Consider the following 9613-nt stretch of genomic DNA (forward strand, 5'->3'; position numbering starts at 1 on the left):
AGATATGGGCAAAAGAAGTTTTTCATATAAAAATTTCAATTTTTTTAGGTTTTGGGGGGATTTTTCAATTTTTTGAGGGTGGTCACGAATTAAAGTCCTTTTCGCTCTAGGACGCATATTTAAGGAGATATGGGCAAAAGAAGTTTTTCATATAAAAATTTCAATTTTTTTAGGTTTTGGGTGGATTTTTCAATTTTTTGAGGGTGGTCACGAATTAAAGTCCTTTTCGCTCTAGGACGCATATTTAAGGAGATATGGGCAAAAGAAGTTTTTCATATAAAAATTCAATTTTTTTAGGTTTTGGGTGGATTTTGGTCACTAATTTAAGTCCTTTTCGCTCTAGGACGCATATTTAAGGAGATATGGGCAAAAGAAGTTTTTCATATAAAAATTTCAATTTTTTTAGGTTTTGGGTGGATTTTTCAATTTTTTGAGGGTGGTCACGAATTAAAGTCCTTTTCGCTCTAGGACGCATATTTAAGGAGATATGGGCAAAAGAAGTTTTTCATATAAAATTTACATTTTTTAGGTTTTGGGTGGATTTTTCAATTTTTTGGGGTGGTCACGAATTTAAGTCCTTTTCGCTCTAGGACGCATATTTAAGGAGATATGGGCAAAAGAAGTTTTTCATATAAAAATTTCAATTTTTTAGGTTTTGGGTGGATTTTTCAATTTTTTGGGGTGGTCACTAATTTAAGTCCTTTTCGCTCTAGGACGCATATTTAAGGAGATATGGGCAAAAGAAGTTTTTCATATAAAAATTTAAATTTTTTTAGGTTTTGGGTGGATTTTTCAATGTTTTGAGGGTGGTCACAAATTAAAGTCCTTTTCGCTCTAGGACGCATATTTAAGGAGATATGGGCAAAAGAAGTTTTTCATATAAAAATTTCAATTTTTTTAGGTTTTGGGTGGATTTTTCACTTTTTTTGAGGGTGGTCACGAATTAAAGTCCTTTTCGCTCTAGGACGCATATTTAAGGAGATATGGGCAAAAGAAGTTTTTCATATAAAAATTTAAATTTTTTTAGGTTTTGGGTGGATTTTTCAATTTTTTGAGGGTGGTCACGAATTAAAGTCCTTTTCGCTCCAGGACGCTTATTTAAGGAGATATGGGCAAAAGAAGTTTTTCATATAAAAATTTCAATTTTTTTAGGTTTTGGGTGGATTTTTCAATTTTTTGAGGGTGGTCACGAATTAAAGTCCTTTTCGATCTAGGACGCATATTTAAGGAGATATGGGCAAAAGAAGTTTTTTATATAAAAATTTCAATTTTTTTAGGTTTTGGGTGGATTTTCCAATTTTTTGGGGGTGGTCACGAATTAAAGTCCTTTTCGCTCTAGGACGCATATTTAAGGAGATATGGGCAAAAGAAGTTTTTCATATAAAAATTCAATTTTTTTAGGTTTTGGGTGGATTTTGGTCACTAATTTAAGTCCTTTTCGCTCTAGGACGCATATTTAAGGAGATATGGGCTAAAGAAGTTTTTCATATAAAAATTTAAATTTTTTTAGGTTTTGGGTGGATTTTTCAATTTTTTGAGGGTGGTCACAAATTAAAGTCATTTTCGCTCTAGGACGCATATTTAAGGAGATATGGGCAAAAGAAGTTTTTCATATAAAAATTTCAATTTTTTTAGGTTTTGGGTGGATTTTTCATTTTTTTCGGGTGGTCACGAATTAAAATCCTTTTCGCTCTAGGACGCATATTTAAGGAGATATGGGCAAAAGAAGTTTTTCACATAAAAATTTAAATTTTTTTAGGTTTTGGGTGGATTTTTCAATTTTTTGAGGGTGGTCACGAATTAAAGTCCTTTTCGCTCTAGGACGCATATTTAAGGAGATATGGGCAAAAGAAGTTTTTCATATAAAAATTAAAATTTTTTTAGGTTTTGGGTGGATTTTTCAATTTTTTGAGGGTGGTCACAAATTAAAGTCCTTTTCGCTCTAGGACGCATATTTAAGGAGATATGGGCAAAAGAAGTTTTTCATATAAAAATTTCAATTTTTGTAGGTTTTGGGTGGATTTTTCACTTTTTTGGGGGTGGTCACGAATTAAAGTCCTTTTCGCTCTAGGACGCATATTTAAGGAGATATGGGCAAAAGAAGTTTTTCATATAAAAATTTCAATTTTTTTAGGTTTTGGGTGGATTTTTCAATTTTTTGAGGGTGGTCACGAATTAAAGTCCTTTTCGCTCTAGGACGCATATTTAAGGAGATATGGGCAAAAGTTTTTCATATAAAAATTTCAATTTTTTTAGGTTTTGGGTGGATTTTTCAATTTTTTGAGGGTGGTCACGAATTAAAGTCCTTTTCGATCTAGGACGCATATTTAAGGAGATATGGGCAAAAGAAGTTTTTTATATAAAAATTTCAATTTTTTTAGGTTTTGGGTGGATTTTCCATTTTTTTGGGGGTGGTCACGAATTAAAGTCCTTTTCGCTCTAGGACGCATATTTAAGGAGATATGGGCAAAAGAAGTTTTTCATATAAAAATTTAAATTTTTTTAGGTTTTGGGTGGATTTTTCAATTTTTTGAGGGTGGTCACGAATTAAAGTCCTTTTCGCTCTAGGACGCATATTTAAGGAGATATGGGCAAAAGAAGTTTTTTATATAAAAATTTCAATTTTTTTAGGTTTTGGGTGGATTTTCCAATTTTTTGGGGGTGGTCACGAATTACAGTCCTTTTCGCTCTAGGACGCTTAGTTTAGGAGATATGGGCAAAAGAAGTTTTTCGTATAAAAATTTCAATTTTTTTAGGTTTTGGGTGGATTTTTCAATTTTTTGAGGGTGGTCACGAATTAAAGTCCTTTTCGCTCTAGGACGCATATTTAAGGAGATATGGGCAAAAGAAGTTTTTCATATAAAAAATTCATTTTTTTTAGGTTTTGGGTGGATTTTTCAATTTTTTGAGGGTGGTCACGAATTAAAGTCCTTTTCGCTCTAGGACGCATATTTAAGGAGATATGGGCAAAAGAAGTTTTTTATATAAAAATTTCAATTTTTTTAGGTTTTGGGTGGATTTTGCAATTTTTTGGGGGTGGTCACGAATTAAAGTCCTTTTCGCTCTAGGACGCATATATAAGGAGATATGGGCAAAAGAAGTTTTTTATATAAAAATTTAAATTTTTTTAGGTTTTGGGTGGATTTTTCATTTTTTTTCGGGTCGTCACGAATTAAAGTCCTTTTCGCTCTAGGACGCATATTTAAGGAGATATGGGCAAAAGAAGTTTTTCAAATAAAAATTTAAATTTTTTTAGGTTTTGGGTGGATTTTTCAATTTTTTGAGGGTGGTCACGAATTAAAGTCCTTTTCGCTGTAGGACGCATATTTAAGGAGATATGGGCAAAAGAAGTTTTTCATATAAAAATTAAAATTTTTTTAGGTTTTGGGTGGATTTTTCACTTTTTTGAGGGTGATCACGAATTAAAGTCCTTTTCGCTCTAGGACGCATATTTAAGGAGATATGGGCAAAAGAAGTTTTTCATATAAAAAATTCAATTTTTTTAGGTTTTGGGTGGATTTTTCAATTTTTTGAGGGTGGTCACGAATTAAAGTCCTTTTCGCTCTAGGACGCTTAGTTTAGGAGATATGGGCAAAAGAAGTTTTTCATACAAAAATTTCAATTTTTTTAGGTTTTGGGTGGATTTTTCACTTTTTTGAGGGTGGTCACGAATTAAAGTCCTTTTCGCTCTAGGACGCATATTTAAGGAGATATGGGCAAAAGAAGTTTTTCATATAAAAAATTCAATTTTTTTAGGTTTTGGGTGGATTTTTCATTTTTTTTTCGAGTGGTCACGAATTAAAGTCCTTTTCGCTCTAGGACGCATATTTAAGGAGATATGGGCAAAAGAAGTTTTTCACATAAAAATTTAAATTATTTTAGGTTTTGGGTGGATTTTTCAATTTTTTGGGGGTGGTCACGAATTAAAGTCCTTTTCGCTCTAGGACGCATATTTAAGGAGATATGGGCAAAAGAAGTTTTTCATATAAAAATTCAATTTTTTTAGGTTTTGGGTGGATTTTGGTCACTAATTTAAGTCCTTTTCGCTCTAGGACGCATATTTAAGGAGATATGGGCAAAAGAAGTTTTTCATATAAAAATTTCAATTTTTTTAGGTTTTGGGTGGATTTTTCAATTTTTTGAGGGTGGTCACAAATTAAAGTCCTTTTCGCTCTAGGACGCATATTTAAGGAGATATGGGCAAAAGAAGTTTTTCATATAAAAATTTAAATTTTTTTAGGTTTTGGGTGGATTTTTCAATTTTTTGGGGGTTGTCACGAATTAAAGTCCTTTTCGCTCTAGGACGCTTAGTTTAGGAGATATGGGCAAAAGAAGTTTTTCATATAAAAATTTAAATTTTTTTAGGTTTTGGGTGGATTTTTCACTTTTTTGAGGGTGGTCACGAATTAAAGTCCTTTTCGCTCTAGGACGCATATTTAAGGAGATATGGGCAAAAGAAGTTTTTCATATAAAAAATTCAATTTTTTTAGGTTTTGGGTGGATTTTTCAATTTTTTGAGGGTGGTCACGAATTAAAGTCCTTTTCGCTCTAGGACGCATATTTAAGGAGATATGGGAAAAAGAAGTTTTTCACATAAAAATTTAAATTTTTTTAGGTTTTGGGTGGATTTTTCAATTTTTTGAGGGTGGTCACGAATTAAAGTCCTTTTCGCTCTAGGACGCATATTTAAGGAGATATGGGCAAAAGAAGTTTTTCATACAAAAATTTCAATTTTTTTAGGTTTTGGGTGGATTTTTCAATTTTTTGAGGGTGGTCACGAATTAAAGTCCTTTTCGCTCTAGGACGCATATTTAAGGAGATATGGGCAAAAGAAGTTTTTCATATAAAAATTTCAATTTTTTTAGGTTTTGGGTGGATTTTTCAATTTTTTGAGGGTGGTCACAAATTAAAGTCCTTTTCGCTCTAGGACGCATATTTAAGGAGATATGGGCAAAAGAAGTTTTTCATATAAAAATTTCATATTTTTTAGGTTTTGGGCGGATTTTTCAATTTTTTGAGGGTGGTCATGAATTAAAGTCCTTTTCGCTCTAGGACGCTTAGTTTAGGAGATATGGGCAAAAGAAGTTTTTCATATAAAAATTTAATTTTTTTTTAGGTTTTGGGTGGATTTTTCAATTTTTTGAGGGTGGTCACAAATTAAAGTCCTTTTCGCTCTAGGACGCATATTTAAGGAGATATGGGCAAAAGAAGTTTTTCATATAAAAATTTCAATTTTTTTAGGTTTTGGGTGGATTTTTCAATTTTTTGAGGGTGGTCACGAATTAAAGTCCTTTTCGCTCTAGGATGCATATTTAAGGAGATATGGTCACGAATGAGGGTGGTCACGAATTAAAGTCCTTTTCGCTCTAGGACGCATATTTAAGGAGATATGGGCAAAAGAAGTTTTTTATATAAAAATTTAAATTTTTTTAGGTTTTGGGTGGATTTTCCAATTTTTTGGGGGTGGTCACGAATTAAAATCCTTTTCGCTCTAGGACGCATATTTAAGGAGATATGGGCAAAAGAAGTTTTTTATATAAAAATTTAAATTTTTTTAGGTTTTGGGTGGATTTTCCAATTTTTTGGGGGTGGTCACGAATTAAAATCCTTTTCGCTCTAGGACGCATATTTAAGGAGATATGGGCAAAAGAAGTTTTTTATATAAAAATTTCAATTTTTATAGGTTTTGGGTGGATTTTCCAATTTTTTGGGGGTGGTCACGAATGAAAGTCCTTTTCGCTCTAGGACGCTTAGTTTAGGAGATATGGGCAAAAGAAGTTTTTCGTATAAAAATTTCAATTTTTTTAGGTTTTGGGTGGATTTTTCATTTTTTTTTCGAGTGGTCACGAATTAAAGTCCTTTTCGCTCTAGGACGCATATTTAAGGAGATATGGGCAAAAGAAGTTTTTCACATAAAAATTTAAATTATTTTAGGTTTTGGGTGGATTTTTCAATTTTTTGGGGGTGGTCACGAATTAAAGTCCTTTTCGCTCTAGGACGCATATTTAAGGAGATATGGGCAAAAGAAGTTTTTCATATAAAAATTTAAATTTTTTTAGGTTTTGGGTGGATTTTTCAATTTTTTGAGGGTGGTCACGAATTAAAGTCCTTTTCGCTCTAGGACGCATATTTAAGGAGATATGGGCAAAAGAAGTTTTTCATATAAAAATTTCAATTTTTTTAGGTTTTGGGTGGATTTTTCAATTTTTTGAGGGTGGTCACGAATTGAAGTCCTTTTCGCTCTAGGACGCATATTTTTTTAGGTTTTGGGTGGATTTTTCATTTTTTTCGGGTGGTCACGAATTAAAGTCCTTTTCGCTCTAGGACGCATATTTAAGGAGATATGGGCAAAAGAAGTTTTTCACATAAAAATTTAAATTTTTTTAGGTTTTGGGTGGATTTTTCAATTTTTTGAGGGTGGTCACGAATTAAAGTCCTTTTCGCTCTAGGACGCATATTTAAGGAGATATGGGCAAAAGAAGTTTTTCATATAAAAATTTAAATTTTGTTAGGTTTTGGGTGGATTTTTCAATTTTTTGAGGGTGGTCACGAATTAAAGTCCTTTTCGCTCTAGGACGCATATTTAAGGAGATATGGCCAAAAGAAGTTTTTCATATAAAAATTTACATTTTTTTAGGTTTTGGGTGGATTTTTCAATTTTTTGGGGTGGTCACGAATTTAAGAGTTTTCGCTCTAGGACGCATATGTAAGGAGATATGGGCAAAAGAAGTTTTTCATATAAAAATTTCAATTTTTTTAGGTTTTGGGTGGATTTTTCAATTTTTTGAGGGTGGTCACAAATTAAAGTCCTTTTCGCTCTAGGACGCATATTTAAGGAGATATGGGCAAAAGAAGTTTTTCATATAAAAAATTCATTTTTTTAGGTTTTGGGTGGATTTTTCAATTTTTTGAGGGTGGTCACGAATTAAAGTCCTTTTCGCTCTAGGACGCATATTTAAGGAGATATGGGCAAAAGAAGTTTTTCATATAAAAATTCAATTTTTTTAGGTTTTGGGTGGATTTTTCAATTTTTTGGGGTGGTCACTAATTTAAGTCCTTTTCGCTCTAGGACGCATATTTAAGGAGATATGGGCAAAAGAAGTTTTTCATATAAAAATTTAAATTTTTTTAGGTTTTGGGTGGATTTTTCAATTTTTTGAGGGTGGTCACAAATTAAAGTCTTTTTCGCTCTAGGACGCATATTTAAGGAGATATGGACAAAAGAAGTTTTTCATATAAAAATTTAATTTTTTTTAGGTTTTGGGTGGATTTTTCACTTTTTTGAGGGTGGTCACGAATTAAAGTCCTTTTCGCTCTAGGACGCATATTTAAGGAGATATGGGCAAAAGAAGTTTTTCATATAAAAATTTCAATTTTTTTAGGTTTTGGGTGGATTTTTCAATTTTTTGAAGGTGGTCACGAATTAAAGTCCTTTTCGCTCTAGGACGCATATTTAAGGAGATATGGGCAAAAGTTTTTCATATAAAAATTTCAATTTTTTTAGGTTTTGGGTGGATTTTGCAATTTTTTGGGGGTGGTCACAAATTAAAGTCCTTTTCGCTCTAGGACGCATATTTAAGGAGATATGGGCAAAAGAAGTTTTTCATATAAAAATTTCAATTTTTTTAGGTTTTGGGTGGATTTTTCAATTTTTTGAGGGTGGTCACGAATTAAAGTCCTTTTCGCTCTAGGATGCATATTTAAGGAGATATGGTCACGAATGAGGGTGGTCACGAATTAAAGTCCTTTTCGCTCTAGGACGCATATTTAAGGAGATATGGGCAAAAGAAGTTTTTTATATAAAAATTTAAATTTTTTTAGGTTTTGGGTGGATTTTCCAATTTTTTGGGGGTGGTCACGAATTAAAATCCTTTTCGCTCTAGGACGCATATTTAAGGAGATATGGGCAAAAGAAGTTTTTCATATAAAAATTTAAATTTTTTTAGGTTTTGGGTGGATTTTTCAATTTTTTGAGGGTGATCACGAATTAAAGTCCTTTTCGCTCTAGGACGCATATTTAAGGAGATATGGGCAAAAGAAGTTTTTTATATAAAAATTTCAATTTTTTTAGGTTTTGGGTGGATTTTCCAATTTTTTGGGGGTGGTCACGAATTAAAGTCCTTTTCGCTCTAGGACGCTTAGTTTAGGAGATATGGGCAAAAGAAGTTTTTCGTATAAAAATTTCAATTTTTTTAGGTTTTGGGTGGATTTTTCATTTTTTTTTTCGAGTGGTCACGAATTAAAGTCCTTTTCGCTCTAGGACGCATATTTAAGGAGATATGGGCAAAAGAAGTTTTTCACATAAAAATTTAAATTATTTTAGGTTTTGGGTGGATTTTTCAATTTTTTGGGGGTGGTCACGAATTAAAGTCCTTTTCGCTCTAGGACGCATATTTAAGGAGATATGGGCAAAAGAAGTTTTTCATATAAAAATTTAAATTTTTTTAGGTTTTGGGTGGATTTTTCAATTTTTTGAGGGTGATCACGAATTAAAGTCCTTTTCGCTCTAGGACGCATATTTAAGGAGATATGGGCAAAAGAAGTTTTTCATATAAAAATTTCAATTTTTTTAGGTTTTGGGTGGATTTTTCAATTTTTTGAGGGTGGTCACGAATTGAAGTCCTTTTCGCTCTAGGACGCATATTTTTTTAGGTTTTGGGTGGATTTTTCATTTTTTTCGGGTGGTCACGAATTAAAGTCCTTTTCGCTCTAGGACGCATATTTAAGGAGATATGGGCAAAAGAAGTTTTTCACATAAAAATTTAAATTTTTTTAGGTTTTGGGTGGATTTTTCAATTTTTTGAGGGTGGTCACGAATTAAAGTCCTTTTCGCTCTAGGACGCATATTTAAGGAGATATGGGCAAAAGAAGTTTTTCATATAAATATTTACATTTTTTTAGGTTTTGGGTGGATTTTTCAATTTTTGGGGTGGTCACGAATTTAAGAGTTTTCGCTCTAGGACGCATATGTAAGGAGATATGGGCAAAAGAAGTTTTTCATATAAAAATTTCAATTTTTTTAGGTTTTGGGTGGATTTTTCAATTTTTTGAGGGTGGTCACAAATTAAAGTCCTTTTCGCTCTAGGACGCATATTTAAGGAGATATGGGCAAAAGAAGTTTTTCATATAAAAAATTCATTTTTTTTAGGTTTTGGGTGGATTTTTCAATTTTTTGAGGGTGGTCACGAATTAAAGTCCTTTTCGCTCTAGGACGCATATTTAAGGAGATATGGACAAAAGAAGTTTTTCATATAAAAATTCAATTTTTTTAGGTTTTGGGTGGATTTTTCAATTTTTTGGGGTGGTCACTAATTTAAGTCCTTTTCGCTCTAGGACGCATATTTAAGGAGATATGGGCAAAAGAAGTTTTTCATATAAAAATTTAAATTTTTTTAGGTTTTGGGTGGATTTTTCAATTTTTTGAGGGTGGTCACAAATTAAAGTCCTTTTCGCTCTAGGACGCATATTTAAGGAGATATGGGCAAAAGAAGTTTTTCATATAAAAATTTAATTTTTTTTAGGTTTTGGGTGGATTTTTCACTTTTTTGAGGGTGGTCACGAATTAAAGTCCTTTTCGCTCTAGGACGCATATTTAAGGAGATATGGGCAAAAG

The sequence above is a fragment of the Haematobia irritans genome, unplaced genomic scaffold, assembly GCF_050003625.1.
Source record: "Haematobia irritans isolate KBUSLIRL unplaced genomic scaffold, ASM5000362v1 scaffold_10, whole genome shotgun sequence".
Taxonomy (NCBI): Eukaryota; Metazoa; Arthropoda; class Insecta; order Diptera; family Muscidae; genus Haematobia; species Haematobia irritans.